This window comes from Bombina bombina, chromosome 1 (assembly GCF_027579735.1).
Source record: "Bombina bombina isolate aBomBom1 chromosome 1, aBomBom1.pri, whole genome shotgun sequence".
Classification (NCBI taxonomy): Eukaryota; Metazoa; Chordata; class Amphibia; order Anura; family Bombinatoridae; genus Bombina; species Bombina bombina.
In genome coordinates, this window is record NC_069499.1 from 338,613,759 (window position 1) to 338,636,214 (window position 22,456).

Genomic DNA, 22,456 nt, shown 5'->3' on the forward strand with positions numbered 1-22,456 from the left:
AAACGAAACTGTCACAATTAAAGCAAAAAAACTGCCAAGTGGAAAATAATGCCCAAATATTTATTCACACAGTACCTCAGCAATGTAAACGATTCTACATTCCAGCAAAAACGTTTAACATGATAAATAGTTATTAAAAAGGATTAGTGACCTTTAACAGAGTAGTTCCGGTGAAATACCATCCCCAGAATACTGAAGTGTATACATACATGTCATTTTAACGGTATGGCAGGATTTTTTCATCAATTCCATTCAGAAAATAAAGACTGCTACATACCTCAATGCAGATTCATCTGCCCGCTGTCCCCTGATCTGAAGCCTTTACCTCCCTCAGATGGCCGAGAACAGCAATATGATCTTAACTACTCCGGTTAAAATCATAGTAAAAAACTCTGACAGATTCTTCCTCAAACTCTGCCAGAGAAGTAATAACACGCTCCGGTGCTATTTTAAAATAACAAACTTTTGATTGAAGTCATAAAAACTAAGTATAATCACCATAGTCCTCTCACACATCCTATCTAGTCGTTGGGTGCAAGAGAATGACTGGGACTGACGTAGAGGGGAGGAGCTATATGCAGCTCTGCTGGGTGAATCCTCTTGCATTTCCTGTTGGGGAGGAGTTATATCCCAGAAGTAATGATGACCCGTGGACTGATCACACATAACAGAAGAAAATAGGAACGTATATTTCCTACTACTTTTAATGCAAAAGAAAATAATTCAGATTTGATTACTGCTGTTTATTTGTAATTAAATATATAATATAGATTTGAGCAAATACTGTTCATATAAAAACAACTTGTACATGTACACTATAAAATATTTGTTTTGCAGCTTGTTTTTTTTAGATTGCTGGGTAAGAACACAGAGTGACAAGCTTCATTAACCGATTACTCTTTCCCCATCCTGGGTGTATGTTTGAGGTAGGAACCTTGGTATCCTTCTTAATAGATGACGTAAACAAAGAGTACAAGAGCTATTTTGACTGAACAGAGACATAGGGGACAAATCTGCACTGTCCCCTTATGTTTGCCCCAGAGGCAGAACTTTTTTTCACTTTCTGCGATGAGATTTTTTTTTAGTAGAAATGTTTCTGCAGCTCATTTTTAAATCAAACTCAATTTTAAATTAGGCAGTTTCACTAAAGCACCAGTTCAATTGCAATGTGTTAGTTAAATGGAGAATAAAGCAATATTTAAAGTTTTATAATCTAGTACAGTAGTTAAAAATTGCATTGCAAATTAGCTGCAGACATAGTCTAACATAGAAGTAGTAATAAAAAAGGTGCATTGCTCATACAAACGTCTTACATTCCGAAAAAAAACCCAAAAAAAAAACAAAACAGCTTTGCAGACAGTTAAAGGCTTGTATAGCTAGTACCAGTTTTGACCGCCTGTATTGCAGCCATCTCTGGATTATCAATAAGTTGCAGTACCATTTGTAACCCAGTAAATGAACCGAGTTTCAATTAACTTAATTTCAGCAGACCATTTTCTTTACACTAGTCCATTATATTCTCCAGTAACATGTGTACTTGCCAAAACAATCAAAATGTTCTAAAATAAATCTACACATTATTATCTCTATCTTCAGTCAGGTGCTGGCCCTCCAGACTGCCTTGCCAAGTGTTATTACTCTGCAGAAGGGAATTAATTAAGCTCAGTACGAGCAGGTGCCTCAAAAAGCGTATATATAAAAAGATTGTGCAAAATTTGATAATGGCAGTAAATTGGAAGGAGATTCTTAAAATTTAAAGACACGGGATAAACTCTGAGATTGTAATATAAAAGTATACTTAGGTAGGCTCATGAGTGGAAGCAATGTTTGCAATAATGTATAACATTGTAACAAACATTATTGCAGGCACTGTTGCCATATATTGTGCACAAGACAAGTGCACACTCTTAGGCCTACCTTAGCATGATTCTATGGAACGATCGCTCAGGTTGCGGTAATTGATTGTACAGCCAATGCTTATTTTAACTATACTCAAATATGAAACTTTTATTGTAACCCTATTTTTCCTTTTCTTGTGATGCAAGTTGTGATGGAGATCTCTGTATGGGTGTTACAATAATCCCATACTGACTGGTGATATTTATGCTTGTAACAAGACCGTGGAATTTAGCTAGTTGGGGTTTAATTTTTGCAGCCATTGTTACATCATTGAATAGAAGGAATGCCATTGGCGAGGACAAGTGTATTGTGGACTGATGGAGCAGCTGGATATTGAAACAAAAAGGTGGACCCTGGAGGGTATTGCTGCACACGCAAATGAGTACAGTTTTTTCTCTTTATTCTTAAGAGTTATACATATTGCTCAACATTGCCCTCTTCCCCATACTAATTTAATGGCTAAATATTGGGCTATAAATATAGGTCTTTAGGGGGTCTAGTAGACATGATTTGAGCAATTTGTGTCTCTTGTTCCATGGAAAGAAGAACAATTTTAAGCAACTTTCTAATTTACTGTTATTCTTAATTTTTCTTCATTATCTTGGTATCTTTATTTGAAAAAGCATGAATCTATTTGTCAAAGGCCGAGAGGCCAAAGACAATACCATAAGGTTGCTACATGCCCTCCAATCAGCCTCAGACCATCAGCGTCCCTTACTCCTCCTCTCCACAGATGCAGAGAAGGCTTTTTGACAGGGTTGATTGGAACTTTATGTGGTCGGCCCTGTCAAAGTTTGGATTTTATAATACCTTTATATCTAGAATCCAAGCATTATATACTAACCCTCATGCCAAAATCAAAATCAACAACACAATATCTCAACCCTTTCCAATATCTAACGGTACCCGGAAAGGTTGCCAATTATCTCCCTTGCTTTTTGCCCTGACGCTCGAAATACTATCAATACAGATTAGAAAACATCCAAATATCATAGGCATCACTTATGGAAATATTACTCAAAAGTGCCTCCTTTTTGTTGACGATATTGTCTTCACACTACAATCTTCAACATACTCTTTACCAGCATTGATTCATACTCTAGAACAGTGCTTTCCAAACTGTGTGTCGGGACACACTAGTGTGTCGGCAGCAGCGTGTAGGTGTGTCCCTGCTTCCCTGCTTCAGCACAAATTTTTTTCAATTTATTTTTTTTGGTTTCTGACTTTCCGCCTGCCTGCTACGCATATCACATGGTTGACACGTGATTGATAGCTTGTGGGTCACAGATCATCTTAACCAATTGGCGCAGCTCAGTGGGAACTGAAACTATTCCCATTGGCGGCTTTGGCGGCACATTGGCTCCTGACTGCATGTGTAGTCTCCTTAATTGGCTTGTGACTGCATGTATAGTCATTGTATAGTCATTGAGTGGGACAGCAATGGGTTTGCAGCGCGGGCAGTAGTCAATCGGACTCACCGAGCTCAGAGGGCGGCAGCTTAAATGCTGAGCTGAAGTCAGTGGGGGTTTATTACAACTAGCTCCCAGTAGTGCATTGCTGCTCTAGCTCTTGATATATGGATAGGAAGTGGAAACTTAAAAATGCTTGATGATGAAATGTGGGTATCTTTATTTAATATTCCACCAAATATTCCGAAACTGTGTTCATCCCATCAACCTCATACATCACATTAAAATAGTAAGTAGCTATTGGTGTTAAACTTTTTTTAATTCTTGCACATACATACTGTTAATTGTAAATTTCATTATTATATAATTTATGTATGTGTCCGTATCTCTTAAAACAAGTTAGTTTAATCTCCTTTTTGCTAGTACAACTGAATTAATTACTGTGTCGCAAAATGATGTAGGTCTAAAAAGTGTGTCACCAACATGAAGTTTGGAAAGCTCTGCTCTAGAAGAGTATAAGCAGGTCTCTAATGTCTAAATAAATATGGGAACTCATGCCTAAACACATGACAGTGAATGACAAACTATATAAGACAGAAAACTAATTTCCTGATAGTAAATAAACTCAAATACCTTGGACTGACTATCCCAATCAATCCGCAAGATTTGTTTCAGACTAACTACATTAACCTCCAGACCACTTCATTCATGTATGTATGTGTATATAAAAAATGGAGACTTTCATATTGTCCTTATAAGAAACCTAGAGTATCCAGACAAACCCTATATCGATGTAAGGAAGATGGTGGTCTTAACATTCCTAACCTATTAAATTACTATAGGGCAGCACACCTGGGCCGCGTAATAGCTTGGGACCACGCTTGTCCTTCTAAATTGTGGGTCCATATGGAAGCTAATCTATCTAATTTACACAGCATGAACACATATGTTGGTTACATAAATCAGCTAGACCAGAAAATATCCCCAATAATAAAATTCGTTAAAGCCACTTTAGACGTTTGGGACAAAACAATTTCAAACAACAATTAGATTTCTACACCAGTTTCACCTCTAACGCCACTGGTAAACAATCAAAAAAATTAAGTTAATGCCCCTTTTCACATAACCATGAAAAAAACATAAATTATGCTTACCTGATCATTTCCTTTTCTTCTGATGGAAAGAGTCCACAGCTGCATTCATTACTTTTGGGAATTAAGAACCTGGCCATCAGGAGGAGGCAAAGACATCCCAGCCAAAGGCTTAAATACTCCTCCCACTCCCCTCATCCCCCAGTCATTCTGCCGAGGAACAAGGAACAGTAGAAGAAATATAAGGGCGAAAAGGTGCCAGAAGAATATAAGGACGCCCCACACAAAATTACAGGTGGGGAGCTGTGGACTCTTTCCATCAGAAGAAAAAGGAAATTATCAGGTAAGTATAATTTATGTTTTTCTTTTTAATGGAAAGAGTCCACAGCTGCATTCATTACTTTTGGGAAACAATACCCAAGCTATAGAGGACACTGAATGCCAAGACGGGAGGGTACAATAGGCGGCCCAAACAGAGCACCAGGCCTGAACCTCTACCCAATAAAATTTTAATTTCAAGAAAAAGCCACATTGACACTGACTCGCAGCCAGTCCAGAGCCAAACTAGAGACCACCAAACGGACTCGACTGAGCCAACAGTCCACCAAGAGACACCGTCGACCAACAGACGGTCCCCCAACACTCACCCCTCACAAATAAAGGGTGAACCAGCCGAAAACCCCAAGGGGAACAAGGCAAAGGAGGACTGAGGAAACCGCAAGTCCCTCAATACAAAAAACAGCACCTCCAAGAGTGGGCCCAACACACAGAGACCCAAATGAACCCAAACAGGGAAAGAGGCCATGCCTATACCAGGCGAAACCCGGGATAACACCGGGCACGGAGACCGAAAAGACATCTCCCCAACAACCTGCAAGCAAAGTCCTCCCAGCGCCTGCCCACAGAATACCCAAGTATTCGACCGTGAAATAGCGTGTAATAGACCCAGGCGAAACCCCAGGTTCGAGAACACAGAGTCCATAACAGGATGACAGAGAGGAAGCTTGCAAGGAAAAAAGAAGCAGTCATCGAGAAACGGAGCGCACAAAAACAGCCCCCGACAGAGGGCACGCTCCAGGCAACCTAAGCCGCCGGACCTACTCACAGGTCCCAAAAAATGAGAACACAAAGCCTCCATCTAGGCCCCCCCCCCCCCCCGAGAAGGATAGAATACCCTCAGAACCCGAAGGAAGAGGAAACTGTCTCCTCTCCTGTCAAACTAAAAGGAGAAAGGAAAAACCATCTCCTTCAGACTGAGCTATCAAAATAGACTCAGCAAGCTCACACATCCCAAAGGATACTGTGACCCATAGACCACTCTGGCATCCTGAACAACAGACCCAGCTGGGCCACCAATACAAGGGAACCAAGAATCCCGAAAATGGTACAGGAACGAGCGTAAAGATGGCAGAGCCATCCTCCCAGAGTACAAGTACAACACAACTCTGAAAACAGACAAGGCCATAGACCGAAGAATCTATCAAAACAAGGCCCCACAGTCTGACATGGAACCAGCAAGATTCCAGGGGAAACCCAGTCCACTTTCCACTTCCCGACTAGGAGAAGCCCCTAAGAAGGGATCCGACTCCCTAAGAAGAGAATATCCCCTAAAGAAAAAGGAAAGAGGTCGGATTCAAATGTCCTGAAAAGGACCCCCTCACAAGTAGTTCACCCAACAGAGGCACAGCCAACCCATTCGCCTGCAGAGCAGAGAATCAATGGGTAAACTGGCAAAAAGGGGAATTCAATCCTAAGGCGCACCAGAAACTGGAAATCAGCTCCAGCAGCTGGGTAGAAACCCACCAATCTTGAGGCGCAAGCCACCCACCTAACCCCAGATGACATGGGTTACTCTGTGGCAAGAAGTAATAAATACTCTGATAAACCGGGTCAACCCTGACCCGGTTAGGTAAATGGAGCAAGGACATAGCTCCCGTTCCCCCCCAGAGTGGAACATCCTGACCAGCCCTGAGAACCAAAACAATCCAAAACTGGGACAGGAGCAACTCCCCAGAAGAGGAAGACTCAGGAAGAAAAACAGGTCCGGGTACCTAATAGTTCAGGCAACTATACCCTGGAACTAAACACCCCTACTGGTCAAAAAAAACAGACAAAGGGAATGGAGTATATCCAGAGAATCTGGACAGCAAAGAGAACTCTAAAGCCCCGACCAAAGGAAGGAACCACCCCTAGATAAAGTCCAACTCTCCAAGGAGCAAGGCTAGAAGCCTAATGATGGGACTTCACAATGGCCCCAGGACAACAAAATGGATACCTTAAAGTTCAAAAACCCCACTAGCAGGGCTAGTCTCCCCATCACCTCCACACAGGCAGAGGACACAGAGGAGAGAAAGGTGCTAAGCCTTCCCAGCTCTGGAAAACCCTGAGCTAAGCAAGTCCCTACAGGGAGCAACCAACGTCCGGAACACAGATCCCGAAGGAGATCTAACTCAGTCGGAGACAAAGGAAGAAGACCTCAGACAGACCCTACACGGCCCGGAGTAAAAACCGTATCTAGGAACACTAGAAACTGCATATACGCACCCTTAAGGTGCCAAAATTTGCAACAGGTTTTAAAGTAGAAAACCTTCCGCATGCTGTACAGCTATCCATACAAACTGTTGGATAAGGTCCCAATAGGACCATCCAGAAGCCTAAAACTGAAGGCAAAACCACTCCTCAATGGTAACGGGGCGTTACGCCCGCCAGCCCTCCCCCATATGGAGGAGGAAACTCTAGGTTCTGATGAAATCAGATGTCAAATAACACGACATAGCGAAGCTGCCCAGTCATCTATGGCTAAAGGCTATAAGGACTGAAACAATCCTATCCCACCTTGCGACCCACAGGTCCTCTAGAATACTTAGTTGAACATAAAAACAAAGATAACTTGAGCAATCAGCGCCACTACCGAATAGGTCCGACAGAACAGCCACAAACCAAATGAACCCGACAGGACCAGCCTGTACTCGGGGTCCTAACCGGCAAGCTTTATAAATTCTCCCACATAGGGGAAAAACAAAAACAGACATTATTAAACATAGGACTAACATATCCAAACAACTTCCGGAGAAGTAACAAGGAGTATCGATCCCAGATGGTTCCCGAAGGAAAACACAAATAAAAAACATCCCATCGTATACAACATAAAATATAAGGCAACCCAAAGGTTAACGCCCAAAAGACAAAGGCCTACCCGCAGGACCAGCCAAACGGAGCCCTAACTTTCAATAAAACTGGGAAAGATCTCAAATAAAGACAAACAGGAGATAACCCCACATGTCTAATGAGGTGCACTATTCGAATGATCAGACTGAAAGTTCCCATATCTGTTAACGATAGGGTCAATTAATAACTGAAAAAGATGTCTAAGCAACACGCTAAGGCGCGCAATCCTGTAACGAAAGGCACAACACTCCGGAAGAGTTACACCCGCAGGGAACTGTAGAGGCCCACCCCAAGGCGGAAGACCCGGGACAATAGGGCACGAGCACATTCTCAAAGAAACGTCTGGACTCTGCAAAGAAACAATTGCCAACAATATCTGAAAGCGAAAAAAGTGCTGCTACCTCCGGGGGGAAAAACGCCACCCCGTGTGGAGGAACCATAAACTGGGTTACCCGCATGTGTAGCAGGAAGAATTGGTAGAGAACTCGCCCCCTGGAGGACAGGACCCCCAGAGGCAGATGGCTCAGCAGATCCCTGATTCCCCGAGCCCGAGGAACTGGGTGCTCTCATATGGCATATGGAACAAAACTGGTTGACAGGAGTCAACGAGGCCAAACCGTAACTGAATCTGAAATGAGCACAGTCTCAGCATCAGAATCCTCCATAACTGTAAAGAGGATATATAAATATGGACTATAAAAAGTAAAAAACAAAAACGGCACCTGACACCACCAATGTCTGGGGCACTCACCACCTCCTATGACCAGACCCCTGCGGACTAGAATAACTCAGTCGCCACACTGTCGGGAATGCGGAAATGGGACCCTTATGTTATAAGTTAAACCTGCAAGGTGATAGCCTCACTGGAGACATTCACATTACAGTACATTGAATAAAGTAAAATGAAACAATCTTACCGGAATCTACACCGTGGAAAAGAAACGGGGCCTTTCAAGTGTGACGGATAGTAGCATCGCCTCCGTCATGGACTTGAGAGAAGAAAGCAGGCAGCGGAGTGAAGTTCGACAATGCCAATTGCTTGAGGAGCTGTTAACACGAGTTTTGCAGAAAGAAAGTTCCTGCATCTCCAGACTCTAACTTTCATCCAAGCCCTCACTCAGAGACTGACAGGACTACTTAAAACTCCCGTCCCATGCCAAATAGTACTACCCTCCATAAGAGACAAAAACAAAAATTAAAAATTCTGACACGTCTCTGCCAACCTCCTGGGACGAAAGGCAAAAAATTACTGGGGGGGGGGGTTGAGGGGAGTGGGAGGAGTCTTTGCCTCCTCCTGGTGGCCAGGTTCTTAATTCCCAAAAGTAATGAATGCAGCTGTGGACTCTTTCCTTTTAAGAAGAAAATAGAATACAAGAATCTTCCTATCTTCTTACTGACCCATACGAAACATGTCAGAGTTACATTAAATGACACTTTGGGACCCCCATTTAATAAATGGTTTGCATATCTTCAAATCTGTCATGAAATAACTACAAGTCCCTATAAACAAAACATTCTAAGATCCCTTACTCCATTTGAAAGTATATGTATCAACACCAAAACACACAGATCTCACCTCTCTATCACATATAAACTACTCAAAGGCTCCTTCCCAAACAAAAGACCTGTATACTTGTAAAAATGGGAATCTGAACTTCAATGCCAAATAACAGATATACAATGAAAACAAAGCTTTATAGTGACCCATACCCATCTCTCCACAACTATAAAACTAAATTTCAAAATTCTTTCACGTTGGTATCTTACACCCCAAAGAATATGAGAAATATTTCCAGGTGCCTCATCCAGCTGCTGGAGAAAATATGGGGACATAGGAACTCATTCCCACATATGGTGGTCCTGCCCAGAAATTAGGTTTTATTGGGAACAGATAGAAGGGTTTCTCAAACAAACATTAAAGGGACAGTCAACACCAGAATTTGTGTTGTTTAAAAAGATAGATAACCCCTTTATTATTATTATCGGTTATTTGTAGAGCGCCAACTGAGTACAACAAAACAATTAAAGGAATCAGATGGGTAGAGGGCCCTGCCAAGAGTTGCACTGTTGTAATTAGCTCTTAAGAAGGTGATATACAAACATCTGAACTTAAGGGGGTTCAGGGGATAGCAATGGAGGAGTGGAACTGGTATAAAGTAAGGTTAGCGTAGGTTGTATGCATCCCTGAACAGTAGAGTATTTAGGGAGCGCTTCAAGCTGTTAAAACTAGGGGAGAGTCATGTGGGGCGAGGCAGAGAGTTCCACAAGATGGGAGCCAGTCTGGAGAAGTCCTGTAAACGGGAGTGCGATGAGGTAACCAGAGAGGAGGAGAGTAGGAGGTCATGAGCAGAGCGAAGGGGACGGGAGGGAGAGTATCTGGAGACAAGGTCTGAGATATAGGGGAGAGCAGTGCAGTTGAGGGCTTTGTATGTCAGAGTGAGAGGGATTGGCAGAGAGGAGCAGCAGATGAAGAGCGACATGTAAGGAAGATGAGTCTGGCAGAGGCATTCATTATGGATTGTAAAGGAGCTAGGGGGCAGGTGGGGAGACCAGAGAGGACAGAGTTGCAGTAATCAAGGCGGGAAAGAATGAGAGAGTTTACCCATTCCCCAGTTTTGCATAACCAACAAGGTTATATTAATATACTTTTTACCTCTGTGATTACCTTGTATCTAAGCATCTTCTGACAGCCCCCTGATCACATGACATTTTATTATCTATTGACTTTCATTTTAGCCAATTAGTGCAGTGTCTGCCACAAGTCACGGGCATGATCACAATGTTATCTATATGGCTCACAAGAACTACCTCTCCCCTGTTGTGAAAAGCAAACTAAAAAAGCATGTGATAAGAGGCGGCCTTCAAGGGCTTATAAATCATATGTGCCTTCCTAGGTTTAGCTTTCAACTAAGAATACCAAGAGAACAAAGCAAAATTGACGATAAAAGTAAATTGGAACGTTGTTTAAAATGGCATGCCCTATAAGAAACCTGAAAGGTTTTTTTGGACTTGACTGTCCCTTTAAACACTAATATCTCTCTTACTCCCAATATTATTATTCTTAACATTTTCTCCTATATAAAAAGGACATGTTACAATAGAATTGTTCTAGTTTGAAAAGATAGATAATCCCTTTATTACCCATTCCCCAGTTTTGCATATACTTTTTACCTCTGCAATTACCTTGTATTTAAGCATCTTCTGACAGCCCCCTGATTACATTACTTTTTATTTATTATCTATTGACTTGCATTTTAGTCAGTTAATTAGTGCTGTGTTGTGCCAACTCTTAAATAACTCCTCGGCGTGAACACAATGATATCTACAGTATATGTCCCACATATACTAGCAGTCTCCTCTTGTGAAAAGCAAAAAAAAAAAAAAAAAAGGATGTGATAAAAGGCTGTCTGTAGTGGTTTAGAAACAAGCAGAAATTTAGAGGTTTAAATTATGTCATTGGTAAAGCTGTTCCTATCTGCTAAAACCACCACCTAAAGCTAAAATATGCATACTTTTGTAAAAAAAACAAAAAAACCAACAAATGTTACATGGCGGAACACATTATTTTATAAAAACTTAAAGGGACTGAGTAAAGAAAGCATATTGCAAAAGTATTTTTTCCTTTTACTACATATAATTACACATTTTAAAAGACACGGAAGGGAACTGCACTCTCATACCGGACCGGGTACACATCCCATGACCCTGCAACATGCTCAGCCCTGGGTGCCACTGGCACTCACAGGAAGCTGTGCTGTCCCCAGAGCCACAAGCAGTTAACCCCAGCCAGGTCTGGGTGCAAGAACCATAGGGAAAATTACAAAACAAATTAATACAACACACAGAGAAAAACCAGCACTCACTTACAAGCTCTCAGCTAAGATTTAAAAGCAAAAATGGAAAGGTTAGTTACCGCATCTGGCCAAATGGGACAAGCCCAGGTACCTCGTCAAGGTCCTTTCCAAAACCTGGGACCCTAAAACAGCCACACAACGCAAGCTTTCAAATCCAAACAAACTGGGAACAAGGGAAGGGTGCACAGGCATATGTAATCACCCTAGACATATACAAAACACAGAAGGGAACTGCACTCTCATACCGGACCTGGTACACATCCCATGACCCTGCAACATGCTCAGCCCTGGGTGCCACTGGCACTCACAGGAAGCTGTGCAGTCCCCAGAGTCACAGGCAGTTAATCCCAGCCAGGTCTGGGTGTAAGAACCATAGGGAAAATTACAAAACAAATTAATACAACACACAGAGAAAACCCAGCACTCACTTACAAGCTCTCAGCTATAGGGGTTAGTGTTTCTGTTTTACTCATTGGTGTGTGTGTGTGTGTGTGTGTGTGTGTGTGTGTGTATGTGTGTGTATGTGTATGTGTGTGTATGTGTGTGTATGTGTGTGTATGTGTGTGTATGTGTGTGTATGTGTGTGTATGTGTGTGTATGTGTGTGTATGTGTGTGTATGTATGTGTGTGTATGTGTGTGTATGTGTGTGTATGTGTGTGTATGTGTGTGTATGTGTGTGTATGTGTGTGTATGTGTGTGTATGTGTGTGTATGTGACTGTGTGTGTATTTATGCGTGTGTGTATGTTTGTGGAACCAGCAAATTACAGACCTTGTTACTACAGCATGGGGGGGGTAAACAGTGTCAGTCTATACAGTACCACTATATACAGTACAGAGGGGCCTGGGCCATGTCACAGACTACTGTGGTCACTTCATAAAGTACTGGGGCGGGTAGGGTCAGGCCAGCCATCTCACCGACAGATTACAGACTGTGTCACTGACTCACTATATACAGTACTGGTGGGTTAAACAGTGTCACTATATACAGTAATAGGGGGGTCAGACCATCTCACAGACTGTGGGCACAGGGTACCTCCTTATGCAGACATATAATCTAATTCACATTTTTTTCTGTGTTAAATGTAAAAAATATATATATCAAATTCACTTTTTTGGGGGGGCTCTTCTTAGATTCTTGCACCTTCGGCCCTGTGGTTTCTAGTTACGCCTCTGCCAAGATGGAAACCTTTTTACAAAAAGGAAGATCCAAGTCAGTCTAAATTATGCTTAGATGTATTCAGTCACCCCTGGCGTGGGAAAATGTGCTATGGTCTGACCAGACAAAGATTGAAAAAGATTGTAAAAGTTATGTTTTGTGCAAAGACAAAGCTCGTCATCCAAGGAACACCATACCAACTTTGAAGCATGGTGATGATAGTATCATGCTTTGGGGCTGCTCCTATTCAGATGGTTCAGGGGCTCTTGTCAAGATACATAGGGTAATGAATAGCTCCAAATATAAAGATATTTTGGAACAAAACCTGCTGGCCTTTGTAAGAGAGCTGAAGATTATTTAACATTCCAACATAACAATAACCCAAAGCACACACCCAAGTCAACCAAAGCATGGCTTCAGGAAAGGAAAACCAAATTCAGAGCCCAGACCTCAATCACATTGAAAACCTGGGAAAGAGCTAAAGAGACATACACAGGAGATCCCTTCGCAAGCTGAAAGAACTTTTGTAAAGAAAAATGAGATAAGGAGATATATATAGTTTTCCAGGGGAATTCCAGATTTCAGTGTCTTAAAGGGACATGGAAGTGTTGCACAACTACTACAGCATGGTTACTATTCACCATGCTGTTGTTTTTCCTTCTGTGTCTGCAGCTCTCTTCAGAGCAATTTAACCCCTTACAGGTGGTGCAGGTTGTTAATGTTCTGCTTTTTTTCCGCCTGAGCCTACCTAGGCATACTATTAAACAAAGGAAACCAACAGAACAAAGACAATTTGATAAAATAAGTAAAAAAGGACAATCTGTAACACCTGCATGCTCTATCTAAATCACAAAACCAAGAAACACAAGTTACAATCTTTTTGTAAATTCAAGCCATTTAACTATGAGCTCTGACCCATGAATTTGAGATCCTAAATACCTTGCATTTCCAAAATTGCCATAAAAATTAAACTAAATTTGCTGTGTTAGATCTCCGACTTACAAAGTCACCATTGTGTTTAAATCAACATTTGCAAGATAAATTATGATTTAGATCAATTTAAAGGGGCACTAAAGTCAAAATCAAAATTTCAGGATTCAGATAGAGCATGCCGTTTAAAAAAAAAAAATCATTTCAATTTACTTTATCAGATTATGCAGTCTCTTTATAAGCACACTATCTGAGGCACCAGCTACTACTGGGCATGTGCAGGAGTTCACAATATAAGTCTGTGACTGGCTAATGGTTGATACATGATATGGGGGCCAGCAAATACATTTTCAAATTTGTCAGAAAAATATTTTTATTATGCACCTCTACTGTACTTCATGGTCCTTTAAAAGTACAATCCAGTATAAGTGAATGCATTAAAAATCCTGTTTTTAATATACCCCAGACAGGTCTGGGTGCAAGAACCATAGGGAAAATTACAAAACAAATTAATACAACACACAGAGAAAACCCAGCACTCACTTACAAGCTCTCAGCTAAGATTTAAAAGCAAAAATGGAAAGGTTAGTCACCGCATCTGGCCAAATGGGACAAGCTCAGGTACCACGTCAAGGTCCTCTCCAATACCTGAGACCCTAAAACAGCCACACAATGCAAGCTTTCAAATCCAAACAAACTGAAAACAAGGGAAGGGTGCACAGGAATATGTAACCACCCTAGACATATACAAAACACGGAAGGGAACTGCACTCTCATACCGGACCGGGTACACATCCCATGACCCTGCAACATGCTCAGCCCTGGGTGCCACTGGCACTCACAGGAAGCTGTGCTGTCCCCAGAGCCACAAGCAGTTAACCCCAGACAGGTCTGGGTGCAAGAACCATAGGGAAAATTACAAAACAAATTAATACAACACACAGAGAAAACCCAGCACTCACCTCCAAGCTCTCAGCTAAGATTTAACAGCAAAAATGGAAAGGTTAGTCACCGCATCTAGCCAAATGGGACAAGCTCATTGTTGTATTAATTTGTTTTGTAATTTTCCCTATGGTTCTTGCACCCAGACCTGTCTGGGGTTAACTGCTTGTGGCTCTGGGGACAGCACAGCTTCCTGTGAGTGCCAGTGGCACCCAGGGCTGAGCATGTTGCAGGGTCATGGGATGTGTACCCGGTCCGGTATGAGAGTGCAGTTCCCTTCCGTGTTTTGTATATGTCTAGGGTGGTTACATATTCCTGTGCACCCTTCCCTTGTTTTCAGTTTGTTTGGATTTGAAAGCTTGCATTGTGTGGCTGTTTTAGGGTCTCAGGTATTGGAGAGGACCTTGACATGGTACCTGAGCTTGTCCCATTTGGCCAGATGCGGTGACTAACCTTTCCATTTTTGCTTTTAAATCTTAGCTGAGAGCTTGTAAGTGAGTGCTGGGTTTTCTCTGTGTGTTTATATATATATATATATATATATATATATATATATATATATATATATATATATATATATATATATATATATATATATATATATATATATATATATATTATATATTATAACAAATATCAGAGGGAACGCAATTGCTGTAAAAGAGCTTTTTATATGTAAAGCCGACAGTAAACCTTCTAGTTCTGTCAGTATTTAAATGGTAATGGTGCAGACCCTTATAAATAATTTATCATGATTAAGCAAGAGGAGAGAGAAATCTAGGAGTGTAATCCTAGTTAAGAAAAGACAGGGATTTCAGCACTCTTTTTGGAAAATAAAGCTCATTAGACCAAAATGTGTTTTTAAACAGTGAATTCTTTAATCCAATTATGAACAGAGAAAACTTCCAGCTATATATACACCACTCCCCCTGAGGAAAGGACTCAATACTTATTGTATTAGTAAAAGGGAGTTTCGAAAAGAAAACAAAATTTACTTCAAAATATACTAGAGTTAGTGTTATAAACCTGACCGGTCAGGGGTGCACATTTAGTACATGGATACACAGCCAAACCCTACATGGATTTGTAGATTGACACCTGTATATAACCTCTACACCCTGCTGCTCACAGAACCCCTTTAAAAGAGGTATAGCCTGGGCAGGTTTTAAAAAGAATGGGATCTAAGAGGTTAATTAGGGGTATCAAAGACAGAAGCAAGTCACAGCTTGTTATCGCAATTACAATATGGTATGCAATTAATAGCGTATATTGGTATACAGACATGAAATGTAAAGCCTGAAATTCGAGATTCACTACACCTAGCTGCTCACAGTACTCCAGTTAAGGAGAGTATAATACCGGGCAGTACAACAAGTGGTAATATCTACCAGGATCTAAGTGATCTCTAAGTTAGGCTTTGTTTACACTTAACAAAACACATTTGAGCGACTTTTTGCAATAAATACAGACAGTATGTGCCCTTATTATGCTTTTTTGTATTTTGTTAGTTTGTCATGCAAAGCTTTGCTGTAGAAAGAAATAAGCAGAAGTGTAGAATTGTGGCATAGAGCACAATGCAAAATATCTTCTTAATAGTGCTGTAATCGTGGAAGAGCTGACACATAAAGCTGCATTAAAGGAAACATTGTAGCAAGCAGAAGAGAGAGCAATTCAGATGCTGTTAGTTAAAAATTCAGCTTAGCGTATGTAAAACAATGTTGCAATTCTTGGCAGCTATTGTAGCAATATCCGTGAATTTCTTTTGTAAACGTATTCCTCACAAAGCAATCAAACATTGCAGTTTTCACTGGTAACCATATTGTTATATTCGACCGTATTACAGTTCATATCAGTGAACCTTACTGTGACACATACGACCTTGTTTAGTTCATTCAGACGTATCTCCGATCCTCAGAGTGCCGTTATTACACTTCTGTAAATTTCACCGCAGGTACCTTCAACCATGCGGTTTAGGAGGCTGTGTTTGTGGCGTGCACCACGTAGGCCGGTCGGCTTAGCCAATGCCGACGCGCGTTTCACCCGCAGGGCTGTTAGACACACCGGGCTTCGTCAGGCTTTTCGAATTTCAGGCTTTACATTTCATGTCTGTATACCAATATACGCTATTAATTGCATACCATATTGTAATTGCGATAACAAGCTGTGACTTGCTTCTGTCTTTGATACCCCTAATTAACCTCTTAGATCCCATTCTTTTTAAAACCTGCCCAGGCTATACCTCTTTTAAAGGGGTTCTGTGAGCAGCAGGGTGTAGAGGTTATATACAGGTGTCAATCTACAAATCCATGTAGGGTTTGGCTGTGTATCCATGTACTAAATGTGCACCCCTGACCGGTCAGGTTTATAACACTAACTCTAGTATATTTTGAAGTAAATTTTGTTTTCTTTTCGAAACTCCCTTTTACTAATACAATAAGTATTGAGTCCTTTCCTCAGGGGGAGTGGTGTATATATAGCTGGAAGTTTTCTCTGTTCATAATTGGATTAAAGAATTCACTGTTTAAAAACACATTTTGGTCTAATGAGCTTTATTTTCCAAAAAGAGTGCTGAAATCCCTGTCTTTTCTTAACTAGGATTACACTCCTAGATTTCTCTCTCCTCTTGCTTAATCATGATATATATATATATATATATATATATATATATAATGTGCATGAAACATCTTTATAACTAACAAAAGTATGAGGACACCTCCTATTAAATATCATGTTTAGGTATTTCAGCTACACCCATTGCTAGCAGGCACATAAAATAAAAGCACATAGCCATGAAATCTCCACAGATAAACACTGGCAGTACAATAGTTTGTACCAAAGAGCTCAGTTAATTAAATGTGACACTGTCATAAGATGCCACAAGTCAGTTTGTGAAATGTCTGTCCTACTAGATCTGCCCTGATCAACTGTAAATGCTATTGTTGTGAAGTGAACGCACCAAGGAAAAACAACAACCTAGCAACACAGAGCTAGGCCACACACAAAAATCACAGGGTGGGGCCACCTAGTGTTGAAGAATGTAGTACATAAGTATCACTTATCATCTGTTATATCACTCACTACAGAGTTCCAAACTTCACCTGGAACTTCCTCCGCCGGTCTGTATACAGCAGCGAAAAGTTTTGTTTTTTTTAAAAGTATCATTGTAAAGTTTAATACTATAGCTTGTACTATAATACCATGCGTACAATATATATGGCACTTTTGTTGTAGCTAGAGCGATGATTGGAGAACAATTCAAACCATTAGCTAACAGAAGAATTGACTTTTGAAGTGGTCGGCCAGAGCGCAGGGTATTGAATTTTATATATATTTATAAAAAATAAGTTAAAGCATATCTTCATTACAACTAATTAATTAAACTCCATCTAAAATATCACTAACATTCCGGATCTGATTTTTAAAAAAGGGGAGAGTTTACCATCACTTTAACCAAAACATTTATGCAGTATGGATTGTGCTCCAGCAATGTTTCACACGCCATATATTTATTTTTTTGCTCTGCAGTTATACAAATACACACACTAACACAATTAGGACGTGCACTCAAGACTGGGATTGGATCGTGGGGTCTGCCTACGCCGCTTGGCAAGCCTCCACAGACAGATCCTTGCCTACATCAAAGAGGAAGCTGCAGGACGCCGTATATGGTAGAATATTCCATGCCATTCTAACGGTGTTAAAGCCCAGTGCTTAAGACAGCATGGAACGTCCTAATGGCGTAAAGGGGTTAATGATAATTTGTGCAACAAATGCTATATAACGTTAATATTAGCTCATTTTGTTTTCTATTTGGCTTAAATTTTAGCCAGGTGATAAGTAAAATAGCCAGGTGGTATGCCCGTTAAAAAGGTCCTGGGGAGAGCACTAAACTATTTGTATAATCACTTTGCAGTAGTTAAACACAGCACAATAATAAAGGTGTATATATATGTATGTATGTATGTATGTATGTATGTATGTATGTATGTATGTATGTATGTATGTATGTATGTATATATATATATATATATATATATATATATATATTTATTATGCTTCAACTCTTGAATTTGGAGTTATTCATTTAATACGCATCTTGTACTGATGTAAAATAAGCACAGCATACAAGAATTATTATTTCAGCTGCAACCAGAGATAGTGATTATACACATTAAATTATCTTAAAGAACTTGTATGAATAAATCTACAAAAAGCGAAAACCTTTCAGAAGGTACAACAGCAGGAAAACAGTTACAGACCTTGGAAAATTTGATACAAAATATTCTGCAAGTTAGTGACCCACCTCTCGCTCTACTATACAATAGACTTTGTTTTAAAACATCTGGTGACACATTTGTTGCTATGGATAATTCAGTAATGTACAGAGCTGCACCTTGAAATAGCACAGTAGTATCTATTTTCCATGAACATAGTTGTTTTTTTAATACTACCAGGGCAGGGCACGACACAGATTTATATCACACAGAGACTCTCGACCAATCCCAAACCAGGAGGCTTCTAAAAATAACAAGCTGGTTTGCAGTTATACAGCTGCTGTGTAAGTAACCCACTATATCATCTCCAGAAAGGTGGTCTTACAACTTCTGAGAAATGTATGAGTATTATTGTGTTATCATGGGAATTCTCATTGTGAAAAGTTTTATATAAAGCTAGGGGACTAGATTCACTGAAGTAAAGTTCTGAAGACATAATAACAGGCCAGGTTTTAAAGGTACAGGAAACCCACTTTTTATTTCATGATTCAGATAGAGCATTTGCTTCATTCTGTTTGGTATCCTTTGTTGAAGACGCAGCAGTGCTCTACTGGGAGCTAGCTGAATACATCAGGTGAGTCTATGACAAGAGGTATATATGTGAAACCACCAATCAGCAGCTAGCTTCCTGTAGTGCATCACTGCTCCTAAGAATACATAGGTATGCTTTCAACAAAGGATAAAGGAACAAAGCAAATGAGATCATAGCAGTCAATTGGAAAGTAGTTAAGATGTGTATGCTCTATCTGAATCTTGAAGGAAAATATGTGGGTTCCCTGTCCCTTTAAAGATACCACTATATTGACACTGAAGGTTAATAGGACATTAAACAATCATCACATTTGTATAAAATTGTACTTTGCACCATGCTCCCTAGAAACAAATTCTATAACATGCAAACTTTAGCCAGTTTACAGCATTTTGGAAACCCATGTTACAAATTTTGTTTTTTTTGGCCCCTCTATGGAGCGTTGAGCAAAGATCACTGTTTACATAACAATCAGAGGTGATATTCCTGTAAAACTGAATGGTCACAAACCAGATTCTCTCATTAGTGCACCAGCACAGACATCCTGCAATCAGTTAGTAGACCAGGCAGGCGGTCACACACTGCTTTTCACTAGAAGAGACATTTATATTCCTTTGTATTATTAACAAGGTTTTTACTAACTAAACCCCGTTAGATATTTAAAAATATATAATATTTAGGTTTTATAAACCAAACAACTAAAAATACAGAAAACCTCTTTGCACGTGCATTTTTTAATGCTGTTACGGTGTCTAAAAATTTAACAGTACCAAGGCCTGTCAGTTTAATTCTCACATTTGACCCATGGCTCTGAATACCCTCTCAGTTTTATGCCACATAAGACATCACATTAAACCCATGGCCGTAAATTACCTTTCAGTTATATGCCCACATCAGGCCTTTAAATATCCATTTTTTGTCTAAATATATATATATATATATGTTACTTAAAGGGATATAAAGCCAACATTTTTTCTTTCGTGATTCAGATGACGCATACAATTTTAAACAACTTTCCAATTTATTTCTATTATCTGATTCATTCTCTTGGTATCTTATGTTGAAGGAACAGCAATGCACCACTGGGAGTTAGCTAAGCACATCAGGTGAACCAATCACAAATGGCTTCTATGTGCAGTCATCAGCCGCTAGCTCCCAGTAATGCATTGCTGCTCCTGAACCTACCTAGGTTATACTTTTCAACAAAGGATAAAAAGATAATTCAATTATAAGTAAATTGGAAAGAGGTTTAAAATTGTATGCATATCAGACTGCCCAGTAAAATACAGAACACATTGCTATCCTAGATTCATTAAGGAACTTTATTTCTCAGGGCCACAAAATATTAACAGCCACAGCATGTTTTTTTAATACAGGGAGAGTAGCATTAATATGCAGAATATGGAGTGTATGGGACTAATTTGGTTTTTGGCCTAGGGTATACTAGAGTCTTAATCTAGCACTGCTCTCAGTATGAGTAATATTGTATTTCATATCTTGATGACTAAACACCACTGACTCAAAGAACTTTCAGTATTTTACTGAAAAAACTATTTCTAAACATTACACTTAAACACAATATATCAGATATTTCTGGTGTTTGCATAAATAATGCTCTAGTGTGGGGTTACTGAAATTATGTAATAACACAGATTAATAAATGTAGTACACTCCAAACTATTTCTAGTAACCAGAAATTAAACTGTTTCTAGTAATTCTAAAATATTTACACGGCACATTATACCAAGGGAGATGTCAGAAACTCTAGAATACTTGAAAGATACATAAAAGCTATAAGGAAATACAAGATGGAGACAGCTGTCTCACACAATGTCTAAGCAGGTTTTATGCCAATTGTTTAGTGTGTGACTATCATTTAAAGCAAATATTGCTCTATCGATGTACAGTGCAACTGGAACTCAAATACAATGTCATCAGTATATCTAAAAAATCTGTAAACACCCAACAGTGTGTTTTCCTAACCTAAATATGTAAACTATTCTAAAGCTAAAGCTTCTTACAACTAACAAAACAAATATCGATAAGCTTAGTAAAATAAATAAGTAGCAAAAAACCTTGTGAGTGATACACTTTGTCCTAAAATACAGATGAAATATCTGCCCCTCCGTGTTTAGAACTCTGTAGTAGCTGCTATCCAGCGACCCGCTCCTCTGAATCCCCCTTCAGTCCCTACACGTGACATTTGTTTGCTCGCTGCAGCTGCTAACTGTTGTAATGATGTCCGGTTATCAAACCTAATATTCCAATATGAAGAGTGGCATAGATTCCGTCTTACCTGCGGGATCTGTAATAGAATGTCTCCCCTCACACTCTACCAGTGTATTTCTAGTCTTACAGGTCCTGTTATTATCCCTACGTCTGTAAGAGAAGCTCAGTGTTTGGGTGTGGACCGAGTGAGAGTTTCCTAGGCTTCACCCTTCAGAAACTCCTCATCATGCCAAACAAATAATTTTTTTGTAAGGGCGACCTCTACTGGGTATCATGGTGTACAACCATTGTAGTAAAAGTACACACTACATTTAACCACCTTATTGGTGAATAAATATGACCATAGTACAAACTGTTGTATCATATTAAAAAACACGTATTACTAAAAAAAAAAAAAAAAAAAAAAACTATTATGTTTATGCCATGGTTTCCCTTTCTGCACCCAGAAATTGTAACATTTCTGGGATGTGTGTGTACATTTTTGGTTTAATACATTAACTAAAAACTGAAACTTGATTTTCCTGCTTTTCCACTTTTAAGAAAAAGGAAACCATGGCAGAACGCATGGGAACGGAGTTCCTGCACTATTTTTGCAGGAGGAATTAAGTTCCCTCTGGACAGAGAACAGAAACACCTCAGTGGAGCTGGAGCACAGCCTGGTTAGAGAGATATTGATATCCTCTAGTAATGGGCAGTAACCCTTCCTACAATACACTAAATGTAAGACTATCAGTGGTCCTGCTGTGTTATCACCACGGTTATAAATATTATCTTTTATTACACATGATTCTTACATTTCTGTGTGGCTTCCTCTGGAGTTATTTAGCTCCCCTCAGCAGAAATAGGTCTATTGCACCTTAAATGAGTAAGACAGAGGAGGATTCTCAGGCCCAAAAACAACCCTTCATTTGATCATTGGATTTAATTTGCTTTCATTAACCAAAGTGTATAGATTACCGTTTCAGAATAACAA

General features: G+C 39.9%; 1 protein-coding gene across 2 annotated transcripts in view; it reads right to left on the reverse strand.

Moving 5' to 3' along the window:
* TMBIM1 (transmembrane BAX inhibitor motif containing 1) overlaps window positions 1-21,686 on the reverse strand; it is a 249,393-nt gene extending 227,707 nt beyond the window's left edge. Inside the window, exon 1 of one of the 2 annotated variants that reach the window (XM_053698127.1) lies at window positions 21,551-21,686. The gene's annotated coding sequence lies outside the window, so the exon portion shown is untranslated. The remainder of the gene's footprint in view (window positions 1-21,550) is intronic. The other variant, XM_053698125.1, reaches the window with a different exon arrangement.
* Window positions 21,687-22,456: the final 770 nt, after the last annotated feature.